General features: G+C 35.9%; 1 long non-coding RNA gene across 1 annotated transcript in view; it reads right to left on the bottom strand.

Moving 5' to 3' along the window:
- Positions 1 to 18,084, bottom strand: part of LOC309863163 — a 113,161-nt gene that overhangs the window by 29,068 nt on the left and 66,009 nt on the right. The window contains exon 4 of the long non-coding RNA XR_014310898.1: positions 13,710 to 13,879. This is a non-coding gene — a long non-coding RNA (uncharacterized lncRNA). The remainder of the gene's footprint in view (positions 1 to 13,709; positions 13,880 to 18,084) is intronic.

Below are 18,084 nucleotides of genomic sequence, written 5' to 3'. Positions count from 1 at the left end.
TCCTTTATAAAGTTTAGATGAGAAAAGGAGAAGAAAAAAGGAATAATAACTGTAGGGTTCAGGGTTCAAAATACTTTATTAGAATGGGAAAGATTTGATCATTCCTACAGACTCATATGGAAGATCCTTTTAGAGAGGGTGAGTTTGAAGCTGTGGTTAGACCCTCAAAAAATGGAGTAAATTCCAGCAAAATGGGTATAGAATGAAATCAAAGGATAGGATGGATAGATGTATCCTTTGAGTTTAGGAAAAAGACTTTAGTTTGGTCCTGATATAAAGAGCTTATAGGTAGAAGGACAAGTTACAATGAGAGTTTGCAAAACAGTTGTGAAAAGCACAATTTTCTCAGTAAATCAAGAGGTCATTCGCTGACAGGAGGAAAACATTAAATGTGTCACATGAGAAAAGTGGCCAATGTTCAAGTGATCAAACTGGACAAATTGGGAGGGGGCATGTTACAATGATTGGTCAAATTGGGGCCAGTAGTTTTGTAATGGTTGATGTTCAAATTTATGAGATTATTCTTCAGTAGGTTCAGCTGCCTGGGCACGGAAGCAGAGAAAGTAGATTGTGATGACAATCCAGGATTAAGAGTTTGTAATTAGAAGATCAGTTTAAGAATGTTGATGTGAGAGTAGGCTGGGAAGCCAGTCAGAGACCAGACTGGAGGAAGGAAAGGGAGAAGAGGAGGGACCTAGGCATATACTGAAGACAGATGGATCAAGAAAATGGGCACCATTAGTGCAAATAGTGGGAATGTCTTTGCTCAGCTACATCTCCTTCTCCCAAATCCGCTGCTTGTGTTCCCTCTCTCGCTGTCTCTTTCTCTGTCAAATAAATAAATAAAATCTTTTTAAAAAGAAAAAAAAAATGTAGATAGCATATAAGGTGGCCCATGGGATGGATCCCAAAGGTAAGGAAGGCTAAGGACAAAATACTGGGGAAGTATTGAAGGACTAGGAAAGCATGCTTTTGTTCTATTGCTGGGTATTAGAGGAAAAGAATTTTAACTTTCAAAACAGTTAAAAAATGAAATCTGATAAATGTATCCAGAAATACCTTCCAAAATGTTTGCAATACAGATCCTAAAACAATTAGATAGAAGAATCTGAGTGACCTCAAGATTAGTTTCTGTCCAATTCTATAAAGAAAACTATTTAGTCCCTACATAAACTTTTAAGGGAATATGACTGCATGAAAAAGTGGCCATCAAGATATCTTTTTGTAAAATGGCTTATTCTCTGAACACAAGTATTTTCAGAGCTTCCATGGAAACTTCCTCCAAAATATAAAACATAAAATGTCAAGATCCAACATCTAAATCCACCCTCCCACCCACCTTTGAAAAGGCCTCATGATTCTATCAAGGCAGAATAAGATGCTCTGAAAAACTCCAGAAAGCAGGGGCACCAGAGGTATGTGTCACTGGAGGTGACAGCTCTGTTCATTAACAACACTAAATGAGCCCGATCTACAGACTTTGCATAAGACACTTCTTTTAGCTTCTCAAATTCTGTAGGCTGACAGACTCAAAAGTATTACTTTGTATAATTATAACAATTCCAGAGGAGGAAAAATCTGATTAAGATATCTTAACAATAATAACACAACCATGAAATTCTGACCACCTCTAACATGCAAAGCGAAACCTTCAAATCATGGATTCAGTTCAATTTGAGAAATATTTACTGAGAAAACACTCTGCTATAGACACTGAAAAAAATGTTGGGAGGTATACAAAGTTTAAAAAAAAAGAATATATATTCTAACTACAATAAACTCAGGCGCTAATGGACAACAAAAGGCAATAGCAATAAATGTCTCAGGGAATCTCCTTAGAAAAACATGCATAGACACCATGAGGAAATATTATTTTCCCTCTTGTCAATATTGCTAAGAGAGACTTGGCAGAGCAACACAGAAACAGGTGTATGAAGTTGAATTAATGCAGTGTTCACACACGAACTGATATGTGAATTTTACCATCCTTGCAAAGGCCCATCATCAAAAGTCATGTTTCCAAAGACCCAAGGAAAGAACTGTGTGCACGTGTGTGGCAGAGAGAGAGAGAGAGACCCCTTTGAAATGCAGTCCTCGTTGAACTTCAGGATGAGCACCATCAGCATGGGAAACTATTACAGTAATATGTGGAATGGAGACAAGCTAAACAGTCATGATTTTTTCCCACCTCTCTCTGTCTATCACCATCCCATCTTAACAACTCAAGTATGCATACACACACACGCACTCCATCACTCCATCACCTTATCCTGCTTTATCTATCTTCGTAGCACTTTCTAGTACCTAAAATTATCCTTTGGGTTAGAGATTTTATCTGTCTCATTTCCTGCTGGACTCTCAGAACCTAAAACAGACGTGGCACATTGAATTGAGAGGTTGAATGAATGAAAACACCTAGGCCATTTCTCCACAGACACACAAAGACCTCGAACTTCAATTACTGCTTTGCCGCCTTTGATTTTTTGTTGTTCGAAACTTTGTTTTCCTTTTGTTCCTACTTCTTCCTGCAAGTAGGTTTTAGAACTTACATTTCTAAAAGATAGAACAGAAAGAAAGAATTGAGAAATCATAATTCAAACCCGGAGATGTAACTTGACAGTCTATGCAGACACATGACAAATAGCTATTTGTGTGGTTTTTATTTATTTTTAATTTTATTTCACTTGCATTATACTTTTATTAATTGCTTTTATTATAATTTTATTATACTTAAAAAAATATTTTTCTAGAGCAAATATATACATAACACTAAATTTGGCATTTTACCCATTTGTAATTATACAATTCAGTGGTACTGAGTCCGAAATTCACACTGTGCCACCATCGCCATTATCCACTTCCAGAATTTACCTCATCCCCAATTAAAACTCTGCACCCATTAAATAATACTTTCCCATCACCCCCTTATCCTAGACCTAAGTAACCACTCTTTCTGTCTCTATAAATTTGACTGCTCTAGAAATTTCATATAAATGGAATCGTACAATATTTGTCCTTTGTGTCTGGTTTATTTCATTTAGCATAATGTTTTCAAGGTTCGTTCACATTGTAGCGTGTATCAGAGTTTCATTTCTTTTTAAGGCTGAATAATATTCCATTGTTTATATGTGCAAAATTCTGTCCATGTGCTGGTGGGCACTTGGCTTGATTCCAGCCTTTGGCTAATGCTCATAACGCTGTTATGAGCATTGCTATACAGGTATCTGCTTGAGTTCTTGCTTTCATTTCTTGTGGGTATACACATAGAAGTGAACTAAGATTGTATACCTATAAATGGTCTTGTTTTTTATTCAAATGAACTGGTGAAAAACTGAAAGTGTTTGAGCAGAAAGAAATAATCTGGCTTTGTGTTTTACCATTATTATCCTCACTACAGATTGCAGACTTTAGGGAATTTATAAATCAAGTGGAAAATGGTTAAATAATGGTGAAATAACTTAGAAGTGTATAAAGAATCATATCCTCTAGTGGGACATCATAATGCAGCAGGGGAGTCTATAAATGCAGAAATAATGCAGAGAATGACGAGATATTTGCAGATGATGGCAAATTGATAAGAACACCCTAGTACACACTTTGAAGGCCCTGGAAATGTGGTAATGGGCAGGTGTTTGAACTGTACTTTAACTCAGAGGGAGGAAAAAAATAAAAAAACAGTGTAACTTACAAATTCTGCTAAAAAGATCTAAGACCTGACCTACCAGTCAGTGTAAGCCATTCAGAGCTGGCATAAAAATGTCATTACTTTTGATGTTAAAAGTAATTACTATTATTTGAAAAGAATTCAAATTAGAGGTTAAATTCAATTAGCGATTACAAAAAGGCCCACATAATCCCACTCCTCAGAAATAACCAAGGTAAATTATGATCCTATTGGCCTAAAATAGATAGCCAAAGTCAAGAGAATAAATGAGCTCACCACAAAAGAGACGAAAATAAACCTAAAACAGAATAGGTAGGGAATTAATAATAATATTTTTTTTAAAAAAAGAGGACCCAGAAAAGGAAAGGAAGTAGAAAGAATCTGAGAATCTGAGAATATGAGAAGAACTGGGATAATGACATGACCAGGAACTGAAGAGAAAGAATTTGAGAAGGAGAAGCAAGTCTAGAATCTCAAATCCACAAGCAAGTCAAGGAGATGTGGACAGAAAATTTCAATCTGCTTTAGCCCAGTTCTTTGTCTTTATGGTATGTAAGCAGTACAAATATCATGGAACACTTATCCAATAATTTCTGCTCAACTGAATAATATTGAAAATATATAGAAACGAGTTCTGTCAGAAAAACAGACATTTTCTGTTCTTTTCATTGGCACACACTAATTTCATGCATTGTACAAAAGTAGAACTTTTTGCACAAGTACAAATTACAACTTCGTGTTTGTCTACTCTTTTTTTCACTGTATGCACTGATCATTTTGTGGAAACAATTAATCACAACTGACAGAAAGATTATAATCTCTTTTACCCTTTAGTTATTTTGTTTTTTTCTTTTGACTTGCTGAGAAGCAAGAATAGCTAAGTCTTTTAATCTATGAAAACATCTTAAGTATAAGCTTCCATATATGCCACATTCAATGGGTTGAACTCTGACAAAATAGCAATGTCTTCTGTTATTTTTTCCTTTCATTTTGAGTTTCTATATATGAAATACAATGAGGACTGGTTCAACGTGCTACATACTTGCAGAGATAAAATGGCAGAGACTCCAAAAAGATTGTGAGTCACTCATGAATAAAAACACTACTGAACTAGGGAAGGAAATGAGTAATGATGCAGAAAGAATAGCGGGTAAGATGTTGTTGAAAGAGTCATGTCTTCAGCCCTCCATTCACAGTGACTCAGAACCCCTGGTAATAAATATTTTTTGAAGTATCTTTAGGTACATTTAGACACATATATTGAACCAATATAAGCCATTAAATATTGACTAATTCAGATAAACTTAATTGATGATAGGAATTTTCCACTTTTAGGAAAAAGCAGTAACAAATGAGTACAAGTTGGCTCACTTTATTGTTTCTCATATCCCAAAGTAACATACTGCTTTCCATAGAAGACTCATCAAATGTGGTAGTATATTTATTTCTTCTTAAAATGTACTTCTAGGGAATACTGACAATGGATTTCTTAGCTTGGTCATTACATGAGTTGGGTTTCTCCTCTGGAAGTCACTTCTATGTATGAAGAAGCCACAGGGTGTTATAGAGCTTGGCAAAAATAATACTGTATGTATGTTTCATATAAAGATTTTTGATTGCTGAAATCCAGAAGGAAGCTCTAATGGTAGGAAGATTAGGGACTGGTTCACATTTTATCTCATAAAGCCTAGACTTAAAACCTTCAAAGTCCCTTGTGAACATCATTACTAGAATGCCTCCACATGAGGTTGGCCTAACCTGAGATGGTCTTCTTTCACATAATCACATATGTGGCACTTTTACCAACTTCTAAGTGAAAAGAATGGGTCTTTCCGATCCGTATTCCATCCAAATATTCGGTGTGCTTAGACAGATAGGAAAATCAGGATCTAGATAGTTAGAAACTCTATTAAGGGAAGATATGATCCAGCCAAGAATGTAGGGCTTATTAGCCAGTTTTTATTTTATTCTACTTGATAATTAGAGGTTATACCAATGTTGCTTTTCTTTTTCTCACAATTGTTTTTCTTAAAAAAATCATTTTTAATCATCTACATAGTTCATCTGTTACACAGCTTCATTCCTTACTGCCAAAGATAACTGAAGCTTCATTCCTTACTGCCAAGGATAACTGAGCATTAACTACAGATTGAAATTTTATGTATCATACACAGCAAGCCCAGTGAGAAAAAGGAGTCAGGCACTATTATCTCTAGCCACACTAAGCTGTCAATAAGAATTCCTTATTAATTATCAGAAAACTGTAACCAAAATCACAAAAAAAGAGAATTAAAGAACAGGGAAATTTTTTCTACCTTCAAGTCTTTACATTTAAAAGCAAAATGTCTGACACTTGTAAGCAATTATACAATGTTTATAAATGGCATTTTTTGTGCTTAAAATTAAAAATGTTTTAAAGAATTCCAGATGTGTTTTACTAGTAAATTAAAACATTCATTTGACAAGCAGAAGCTGGACACTACTAGAATGTCTCTTAAATATGATTTCCCTTTGCACAGTCCTGAATCAGGGAAATAGCTCAGCTGGCTGAGAAAACAGCATCATGAGGCCTTTTGTGCGCCAGCCATTGTAGGTCATCTAAACACTGCTCAAGTAGCAGCTCAGAAATGCCCCAGTTGAAGAGGCCTTGGGAGGTTAATTCTGTCATTACTGCGTTGACATGAGGCATGTTAGAGCCTTCAGTGCAAAATGTTACTCATAATCTTTTAATCCCAAATTAGGTCAATATTTTATCAAGCTAATCTAGCATGAAGATTAATTGCATTAGTTACACACACATATACGCATGCAGGTTATTTGTTTTAGAGATACTTTTAATCAAAAAGCAAACCTTTAGTTACAATAGGCGATTTTTAAAAATCATCCATTCTCCAACGGTATTTATCTTTATAAGAGAGACATTCATTCCTTTAATTGATCTTTAGTCAAGACTGATGTAAGAGAAAAGATAATGGTCTTATAATTACTAAAACAATGACCACTTAGAAAAGCTGTTTATGAAGAAATAATGAGTTCTGATTGAAATGTTTTTAATAAAGTATCTCATTATTAGCCTCTTATTTCAATTTAATTCTAGTTGTTTTCTTAAAATGTATGATTAGTCCTGCACGCAAAGTCAATAAATTTCTGTGTGTTTGCATCTTTGTATCTTTAAGCATGTTAAAAAATAGTGTAACAAAGGATATTAAATAGAGTGGTTTTCTAAAAAATTATTATCATACATTTTTAATTATGAAAACTGGGATCAAACGTATCTTTTTTTTCTGTTTTTTTCTTTTAATCTAAGAAGTAAGTATAGGGGCTACATAGGAAGGTAGAAACATATTGATTTAAGCGGCATAAATCTGCTAACAGAAGTCAGTAGGGTAGACAAATGCCTCTCTCCCTGAATTTCTTAGATAAGACCTATCTCGTAGTTTAAAATTCCCAGGCATCATTCGGGGTAGTATTACAGGTCCCCTGCATGGCAGAAGAAGAGTTCATGCCCTGTTTCATCAAATAGCCAATGACATTATCCAGGGGTCATGCTAATTATAGAAATTTTACAGCCAATGTTTGAGAATATTAGATCTCAAAAAGTTTAGCTCTAGTCTTCTAATATTGGTTTTCTGGCATTCTTTGTTAGGAAAGCATGATTGGTAAAAGGACCCAGAAACATTTTCAAATGGCTAGACTTTTGAATTAATTAATATCAAATTAATTAATTAATTAATATCAAATCTTTCATGTGAAGAATAAGTCAACAATAGGTCAGACACATTCTAAGAAGAGACTGATTGAACTTGAAGTAAAATTCACAATCTTAAATGTCAACCCTACAGTTATGAAGTTTAGACAAGGTATGTTGAAGAAACATGCCAAATAACTCTTTTTTTTCCACTTACTACAATATAATATTCTTCTCATAATAAATATTAAGAAAAATTGACATTCAACTTTTTCAAAATCAGCCAACTATGTGATAAAACAAAAATGAATACTTTCAGGGAAGAAGACTATATAAAAATCCCAAATGAAACCATTAATAAAAAATTAAGGTCCAAGATTCAATCTTTGTTTTTTTGTTTAAAGAAAAACTAAGCCTCTTCTTCTTTCCCTTCAATCTCACTCATCAGAAGCACCCAATATTAAAAATTTAGTGCACAGCCTTCTCAATTCTTTTTATATTAACTTAAAAATAATTCATAAGTATATACACACACATTTATAGTCTTTTAATTAAAAAAATGTACAAATGTAGGGGTTCCTGTGTGGCTCATTCAGCTAAGCATCGCCTTTGGCTCAGGTCGTGATCTCAAGGTCTTGGGATGGAGCCTTGAGTCAGGATCCCTGCTCAGCGGGGAGTCTGCTTCTCCCTCTCCCAATGCCCCTCCCCCCAATTTGTGCTCACTCGCTCTCTTTCTCTCCAAAATGAACAAATAAAACCCTTAAAAATGTACAAATGTAAACACAGACAGCCATTTTAAAAATATATAAATATACAAATTGTTTTTATCACAATATTCTATATTTTTAAAATTAATTAACTTTTTATGCACTACTATCTTCATCAAGACATATAGACCTAACACATTTTGAACAACCAAATTAGAAACTGCCCAGCCCTGAGAAAATGCTACCTAATCTCTATTAAATTAACCACTATTTCCTACCAAGAATTTATATTATGTGTACTGTCACAGGTCAGGTTTGTGTGATACTTAACAAAAAGTGTAAGATAGAATTTCTAGTAATATAATATATAAGAGGGGGAAAAAAACAAAACAGAAACATCATCATCAACAGTGCAGTCTGGTAGTTAAGAACACAGACTCAAGAGTTGGGCAGATCTTGTTAGGAACTAGGACTCCACCATCTACCGACAGGGTAACCTCTGGAAAATTTCTTATCTGTAAAGCAGGAATAAAAATAGGGCTCGTTGAACGAATAAACAAAATAAGGAGAAGAAAACAATGTAGCACTTAATACTTGGTAAGTGTTTGATAAATTTTGGCTAATATTATGGTTACCATTACTTAGATGGTCCACAAGAAAGAGAAAGGTTGAGAGTTCCAGAGGTGTGAACTGCAATGTATAAACTGAGAACACCGGGGAAAGTTTCACATAAATGAGGAACTAGGTCAATCCAACTGGGCACATGTGAGTAATAGTTCAGAGGATTAACATCATATTGCCCACAAGTTTTGCAATCACTGTAAGGAGACAGGGCTGAGAAGTGCAGGTCACTCAGGAGAGGAAGGGCTACAGGGGATGGAGGCAGAAACATATGGGTTAAGGTTTCTATGGACTCATCCATAAGACTAGCAGCTATGTGGGATTTTAGAGTTGGGGGGAACTTTATGACTCCACTAGTTTTATTTTGCCTAGAAGGAAGTGGGGATCAGGAGGCATCCAGCCAGCAGTGGTCAAGTCAGGACCAGAGAGCAGGCCTCCTGTCTCCCAGCTTATCTCTCTCTGCTCCGTTCTGCCTGCCATATCAAGAAACTAATGTGATGACAGCAATGTTTTAGGAAGATTGATTCAGCAGTTGAGTGTAGGCTGAATTAGAGGAGGAAAGCCTGGGGAGAGGGGGTGAGGAAAAAGGCTGTAGTGGTAAACCAATCAGGAGGTGATCAGGCCTCAGTGAGGGACATGGGAATAAGATGGAAAAGGAAAGAACAAACTCAAAATGATGCCAAAATCATGAGATGGAAAAGTTGGCCACTCTTCAGTACGGTTCAACCTTCTGTAACTAAACATCACCACCTCTAACTTCTTGTCTTAACACAAAGGAATCAGGAAGTTAAGCAAAGCTTCCTAGGACACTGCTGCTTTTCTATATGTATCCACACCCCCAGAACTCTTCACCACCCCTCACACCACATATGTAGACTGGTTCATCCCCACTCCATCCAACATCTCCATCCCCGCCTAGAGTCTAAATCAATGTGACACTGAAAAGTATGTGATAATTAGAATACTTTCATTTCTACAGAATTTTATTTCAATTTCTCCCCTTTTGAACATGCATGTCAGTTACATGTTGCATTCATAACTAGGAAGATGTCCTAAAGCAAATTATTATTTTTTCCCCACAGAAAGAGAAGTGAAATTTTAATAGCTGACTCAAAAATCACGAAATGAGGTTGCAAAACACAACTCTTGATGCCAGATTAATAAATGTATTAAAAGGAATTTACAGGAAGTTGACATGGTTCATAATCAAGGCAGTTTAAGAATTAAGCTTTATGGTAGGCAAAATATTAAGAAAAACCCTCCCTCAAGATCCTGCTCTCCCTGGTATACAGAAACCTTCTCTCAATTACTGAAACATTAATCTAGGCACTACTGTCAGGAGATTTGCAGATGTAATTAAGGTCCCACATCAACTGATCTTAAGACAAGGCAATTATGTGGGTGGGCCTATCCTAATCACATGAACCTTTTAAAAGCAGGTTTTCTCCCCCTGGTTGCAAAAGAGGGTATGGGAGATTCACAACACAAGAAAGATCCAATGTGCTACTGCTGTCTGGAAGATGAAGAGAGCATCTGGTGGAAAATGAGGGCAACCTCTTGGAGCTGAAAGGGGGCCTCAGCTGACAGACAAGGAAATGGGGACCTCGGTCCTACAAATGTGAGAAACTGAATTCTTCCAGCAGCCCGTGAGCTTGGAAGATGACTCTGAGGCCCAGATGAGAGCCACAGCCCCAGTCAACATTTGGTTTTGGTCTGGTGAGACCCTGAGCAAAGAATCCAACCACCCTACACCCAGATGTCCAACCTACATAACTGAGCTAATACTGTTATATTATATATATATATATTATATATATGTGTATGGCTTTAAGTTTCCTAAATTATTAATAATGTATTACACAGCAGTAGAATTCTAGTACAGGTTCTAATCATTTACTTTTAAGCTTTTCCAGCACATTCAATAGGTAACCCAGGCCCAAGAACACCTACCTATTCCCTATTTGGAACAACATATAATTTAAAAAACTATACCTGATAAATTAATTTCATTCAGAAGTATACAGCACGATTCTTAGTGTTTTTGTAGAACTGAATTCATCAAGAGACTAGGGAAAATTGATGGATTCAAATTTTTGAATCTCAATGATAAATGAAGCAAAGGCCTTTGTTGAAGAGAATCTATTGTTAAAGAGAATATTAGAGACAGAAGGCAGAAAAATAAAGTGAAGAATATACTGAAATAAATTTGTAGTTCTTATGTATGAGGAATATCACCTGTTCAGGAATATACATATAGAGGTACATAAAGATATATACCTCAATTATTTGGCCAACTTGAGCTTAAAGAGGCCTCTCCCCCACTAAATATGGCTACTCTGATGTTGAGAGGCTACTTACTCTACCTGACATCTGGAGAGACTTGCTACTTTGTTTGAAAACTGCATTTGTGTTCACATGCCACCAATGATTTTGCTGCTAAAATAAGCCCTGCTAAAATAAGAAACACCAAGCAACTGATGATCAGTAGTGCTCAGGTAGCAAAATACTCGCCAGTGATATTGTTGAGGGGGACAAAACCTTGTGGTGAGCTACCACAAAATATTCATTTGTATATTAGCATAAGAAAAAGGGTCCTTTATAAAGATAAGCTAGCTCAAATTAAAGATATATTCTAGGAAGCCATCATGGGAGAACTGAACAACATACCCATTAAATCTGAGATAAAAAGAACATGTTTTCCCCATCTCCAAAGTCACTTGATGAAATCATTAGTTTAAAACAAAAATTATAATCTTGACTTTCTCTCTTAAGAGACTTCAATGACCATTTTTATTGTTCATCAACTAACATTAAAACTGCAACATTTTAACTTGATCATACTATACATTAGTTCTCACATGTAGTTCTCACATGTAGTTATTATAAAAGTAAAATTGTTTCACCTGTATTGACCCCCCCAAAATTTAGCGAGACTCTGAGTCCTTTTTTTGGAAATGGAAAAATAGTTTTCCATTTGCTCTCCACAATTATTGTTAGTAAAATTTTATGCCAAGAACATAAACTATCGCCATATATCAGTTCTATTAAGGACCAGATATGGAAAGAAATGTACCATAATTTAGTTTTCTCAACTTAATAAGGGCATGATATGTTGAATTAAAATAGCATTGGCTTTTTTATAAATTTTATAAAACTTCAGAAACTGTGTATATATTTACAAATACCTGAATTTTGTTATTTTTGTTTTGTTTTGTTTAATTAAGATGAACACATGATTTGTTTTCGATATCTACCACACTTGGCTGTTGCCCAAAATATCTTGAAGACTAAAGCTTAGGTTATTCTCATGACTCATATAGTCTGTAGAAATCTGACGTACTTTTTGGTGATCCTCTTAGAAAAATAAAATATTATAATAAAAGAGCATTCTTACTACAACTTTTGGCTAATCACAGCAAAAAATATGTTGCTTAAATTTATTTGGGAATGAAAATTTGGAGTTTATTGTGACCTAAAATAATTTTTGTTTTGTTTTATCCCTTTCCCTTCTTTTTTTTTTCCATCCGCTTTGGCTTCTTTTCAATAAAACTGAAATAATTTTTAAAATGTTTCAACACTGTGTTCAATAAACAAAGACAAGAATAGATAGAATTATGATAGAACTAATGGTAGCACACCAATAACGATTTTAATGCATCAAACTTCTGAAGCATTCTTGTCCACGTTGATTGTTTACTTACTTGGCTCTGGGCTTCTGGAATAACATATCTTGTCTGAGACGTGTACAGAATCACTATTCTAAGCAGTGCACATATCAAACAAGTAAATCATTCCACTACAAAGCCATACTCTACCTGTTAATTTTAATTTCCCCACTTCCCCTTAGCAAGTTTTCTGAAGTGCTTAATTTTTTTAGCCAGTAAATAAGGTTTCTTGCAAGTGTTTATGAGCATTAAATTACAAAGTAATCAGCGAGGAGGGGCCAGAGCCCCTGGCATCCATAATCTGATTTAACTGTATAGTGTTGAGCTTAGTCTAATCAGTGTGTAAACACCCAAGTGAGGGACTCAAGGCCATAATCTTATTCCTTTTTTATTTGTACCATGGTATATTTATGTATTTAGTAAAAAATCAGTTTTGACTGAATTCACAATTCTGATGCATTTTTCCTCTAACATCCTATTTTGGAACATTTCAGGACTACAGAAAAGTTGCAAAAGTAGTAAATAAGCATACCAACACATTTACCTGGATTTATCAGTTATGAACATTTTGTGACATTTGCATGCTCTCTTCCATTGTACACACATTTGTATATGTATACCCACATTCATATCGATTACATCCATATTTATAATTATATTTATATATATAAACACACACAGACTCTTTGCAACTATACATGAGAGTTTATATATGTATGTATAATATATACACACATATACACATGCATATATGCATATACTTATGTGTGTATATACACACACATTCATACATATACATATGCATGTATATATATAAATATGTTTGTGTGTGTGTGTGTGTGTATATATATATATATTTGTGTGTGTGTGTGTGTGTGTGTGTGTATAGATGAATCATTTCAGAGTAAATTAGATATACATCCATAATCTTATTCCGAAGGCTAGGCCCCATCAAGTGGCATGACTAAAATAACATTTTTTACTACTGCGTTAATACTTAAATACATTGTCTTTCTCATGAGAATTTAACAAAGTTAATTCTATATATTTATAAAAGAAAGGAAATTTTAGGTCATCTTTTTCTCAATTACCACCAAGTTAAATTACTTTTTATTATTTCACTTAAACTAATGTCAGTAATTGGCCTGCTGGCTGCCACTGTAGTTTCCCTCCACCCACACCCCCAACTCAAGTCTATTCTCTACTCAGCAGCCAAGGATCCTGTAAAACTGGACTCAGATCATGCTATGATCCTGTAAAACTGGACTCAGAACCCTCTGATTTTCCACCTTGCTCAGAGTTAAGTCTGATCTCAAACAGCCTACAGGAACCTGCCCTGACTCTGGATGCCCCTTTAATCTCACCTTCTGATGTTCCTCAAAGACCAGGAAAAACCAGCCTCAGGGTCTCGGCTCCTGCTATTGTCTCCACCTGGAACATTCTTTCCTCAACATCCTCAAGGCTTGTTACTTTTTAGGTGATGACTTAAATATTGCTTTCTTATGGGGTCCCATCCTAGCCGACCTTTTTAGAACTGTAAAACAAAAACAAAAACACATAATCTGTATGCAAGTGCTCCCTATCCCATTCCATGCTTAAGTTTTATAAGTACTTATTGACATCTAAAATACTTTTTCTGTTATTTATTTAGCCACATGTAAGCTTCAAAAGGACAGGGATGCTTGGTGTATTTTTGTTGCTATTACCATAATGGTGTGTGGCACAAGGAGGCACCCATATCTCCCCAGACTTTCATTGTTGTTGTTAATTAATGATACAAATACATATGGAGCAAGCAATAAAATAATGTAATTTAAAAAAATTTTTTTAAGATTTTAATTAATTATTTGACAGAGAGAGACACAGCAAGAGAAGGAACACAAGCAGGGGAGTGAGAGAGGGTGAGCTTGGACCCTGATGCGGGGCTCGATCCCAGGACCCTGGGATCATGACCTGAGCAAAGGCAAATGCTTAACAACTGAGCCACCCAGGAGTCCCTAAAATAATGTAATTTAATAGCTTTTTGTTTCTATGACTTAGTTTCTTTAAGGTCACTATTAACAATATTAATATGTCAATTTTACAAGCATGTTGTGCATTTCAATACCTTCCACATATGTTAGCTTATTGACAGTATTAGTTATCTATTGCTACATAACCCAAATTACCTCAAAACATGGTAGCTAAAAACAAGAAATGTTAATCATCTCAGTCTCTGTAGTGAGGAAGGTGGGTGCAGGTAACTAGCGTTCTGGTTCCGTATCTCTCCTGCGGTCGGTCGCAGTCAAGCAAGTTATCAGCTGGGCCTCCAGTGACATCAGGCTTGTCAAGGGTGGGCATCTACTCTCAGGTTCATTCATGTTGTTGCTCACCCCAGGGGCCACTCCGTAAGCTGCCTGAGTGTGTCCTCATGACGTGGTAGCTAGTACCCTGAGAAAGACAGCTAAAAAGGGCTTCTGAGACAAAAGCTGCATAGTCTCAGAAGTAACATCTCAGTCCAGCCCACTTCCAAGGAGAGGGGATTACAGGGTGTAAACACCAAAGACTGGGATCACCAGGGCCATCCTGGAGGCTGCCTGAATTTTTGACCATTGTCTAGATGTAGAAGTTGAAATCTAGAGATGGCAACTTTTCCCAATGTATACAAAGTAAGGTAGAGTCATTCTATTCCCTGCTCAATGTCCCTTGAGGATCACTGGTAAATTTAAACATAATAATCATTTTCAAAAAGTCAAGAGATACATTTTTGCCTTGCTATGTGCCAACAACTTACATTGTTTTGCATATGTCATCACATCCATTCTTTAAGACAACCCTATAAGATAGGTATGCTTATTACACGCACTTTACAGATGAGATAAATGAGGAATAGAGAATTGAAATAATTTTCTCAGGGTATACAGCTAAAAAATGTCAAGGTTGGCATTCTGACAGCATTCTGGATTGAAAGGATAGCTTCATAACCACTACTCTATATCTCAGGCCTCTTAGACACTTAAAAACTAAAGCATTTGACTGTCCTCAATTCATCAAAACTCATTTTGTAACTCTTGTCTTTTTGAACATAAAGTGAGAGAAGTGTAGTGTCATTTTAAAATTTGTCTGGTGAGGAAACTTTCACACAACTGGCAAAAATACCTCAGGTTTAATACCTATCCATTTTGTGTTCTGACGTGCTGTACGAAGACAATCAGACAAGCACATGTCCGTGGTTAGATCTGGTCCAGATAAAGGGTCTCGTGGCTATCTAGAACAATCACCTGATGTTCTCAGGTGAATATTGCTCCCCTCTTTCAAAGGTATAAGAAAACCACACACAGAGAATGCTGTGCAGTGCATGGGAAATACTTTTTTCTTTCCAGGTTATAAAAGTTCCTCTTCCAAACAGCAGTAAGTCACTTCAGAGAATGCATTTTCTAAAGGATGATTGCCCTTCTTGAGTAGTGACACACTTAAGGCAGGCATGCAGTAATCCTCAGAAATGTACCGCCTGGAGTGTCTTATTGCTTAATTAGAGCTGGCGCTGGGCCATTTCTTCTTAGTCTTGAACCAGTGCAAGAGCACTGGAAGGAGGCACGGGTATTAGAAGTGCTATTTCAGGGGGATATAAAGTAATGGCACCATGCCAGTCTGCAAAAACAAAGCCAAACACTCCTGCTACCATGGTAAAATGTCAAAATGCCTGGTTTTATTATAGTCAGAGATTAAATCCTTCATTGTGACCATGGTCAGGGCTTAAATATGATCTCTGTTGTCCTAAAAGACTTTACAATCCTTATTTACAATAAACATACCACAATAAACATAGCTTCCCCCAAAAGAATCACTGAACAGAGGGAAGAAGCCATCATTATAATTAGGTAAATACGTTCTCTTACCTCCTTGAATAGCCAATAATCTTTTTTGTGGTTTTTTTGTTTGTTTGTTTGGTTGGTTGGTTGGTTGGTTGGTTGCTTTGCTGGCACTACATTTTATCAAATAATAAATGGTTAGTCCATACCAACTGAATGATAGAATTCTGTGGCTTTAGCTGATGGGGCTCCCCACATTCTCAAAAGACTTCTGAAGAAGTTTTACAAGCATCAGCATTACTTGACAATGACAGCAAATTTTACTTTTTTATAATCTCGGAATTAATAACTTCCTATTGGGTATCAAGATAGTTTAGCTAGGGGCCACAGCACCTTAATAACTAGTTCTTTGCTTTTTCTTCAATAACTGGTTCCTGCTTTGTCTTCTCTATCTCTTACAGAAGTGAAACTTCCTCCTGATTATTTCAGCCCATCCAGAACTGAATTTCTTGCCCCCGATTCTGTCTTTTCATGAACTGGTCCTAAACAACTACTATTTAACCTCATTGATTCTGAGTAACTGTCTACTGAGAACTCCAATCATTACTTATTTTGAGCTTTCTTGAATAGACATCAAGACCTCAGACCAAATTTGATTCTTTTGCTAATGGTGCCTGTCTCTCACCTCTTCCCGTCTCTATAATCATCTTTCATTTTTAGATAACTAGTTACAGATTCTTAGACCAACAGTGGCAAGCCTGAAAATAATTGCCTTTTTTTTTTTTTTTTTCCCAGTCCAGGATTCAGATCCCTGCATTTTCACCAGAAGTATTTGCATTCTTAACCCTGGCCTTCTCTTTGCTGGTCCTTGCTATCACCATCCAAGGCAAAGTCACGACAAATAGATAGGCAACAACAATAAGATATTTTCATAGTCTGAAGAGATGATGGTTTCAGGTAGAAAGTAAAGTGGGGGGGTGTTAGTTCAAAAATACTGAGTAAAAATCTACTATAAAAGCACAAGTAAGAGAAGACCTCAACTAGAAACTGTGTTTTATGGACTGCTGGGAAGTTAGGTTAAACAAAACCTCAGTGGCCATCCTTTAAAAAAAAGAACAAGAAGTTAATCAAATCTTAGATTGCCAGAAGGCAAAGCAGCTGGGGCTTCAAACCTATGTTAACTTTTTACTTTTTAAAATGGTATAATAAATTGCTTTACTTAAAGATCTCAAACTGAAGTATGTGAGGAAAACTACAGGCAGATCCTAGAACACTGATGAAGGACAAGGCAAGCTCCTTAATTTAAACTTTTCTTCACCAAAGGATTTCAAGTTCTCCACTGACAGAATAGTCTGTAAGAACAAATCTTTGCTTTTATGATGAAATTCAATGGAAAAATGTATACAGTTATTCTTTATGAACAATCTTTCATGAACACTGGACACCTGTATTCTTCTTTCAAGGTCAGAGCTCCATCTAAACCAATGACTTAATGAATCGCCACTGTGTTCTCATGGATAATAACCAGCTTTCCCTACTAGTAGCAATGTACCTAGAGGCCAAAAATCTGAAAGAAATTATTACTGGATGTCAAGACCAGATATATAATTTGTGGGGTCCAGGGAGAAATGAAAATCTTAGGTACCCACTCCAAAAACCATTGAGAATCATTAAGAATTGCAAGACAACAACAGCAAGGCATAAATCAGATGGAAGATCCCACTCAGTGTGAAGTCCTAAGGAATTGTGTAAGTGCCATGCCCATGGAGCTGGCCTTGCAGAAAGTCTAAAACACAGTATGTGAAAAACACTTAAATATATATGCTCTACACTATTGTTACATAGGTAGTTTTTCATGTATCCAGGTAGCCTATGAATTCAGTCCTTCCCAGTCAATTCAGCACAACAAACAATGTCTTCACTTCCACTACACTGATCAAAAAAACCA

The sequence above is a fragment of the Mustela nivalis genome (genome assembly GCF_964662115.1).
Source record: "Mustela nivalis genome assembly, chromosome: 4".
Taxonomy (NCBI): Eukaryota; Metazoa; Chordata; class Mammalia; order Carnivora; family Mustelidae; genus Mustela; species Mustela nivalis.
The sequence above is the reverse complement of the archived record's forward strand: the minus strand, read 5'-3'. Positions and strand labels throughout refer to the sequence as shown.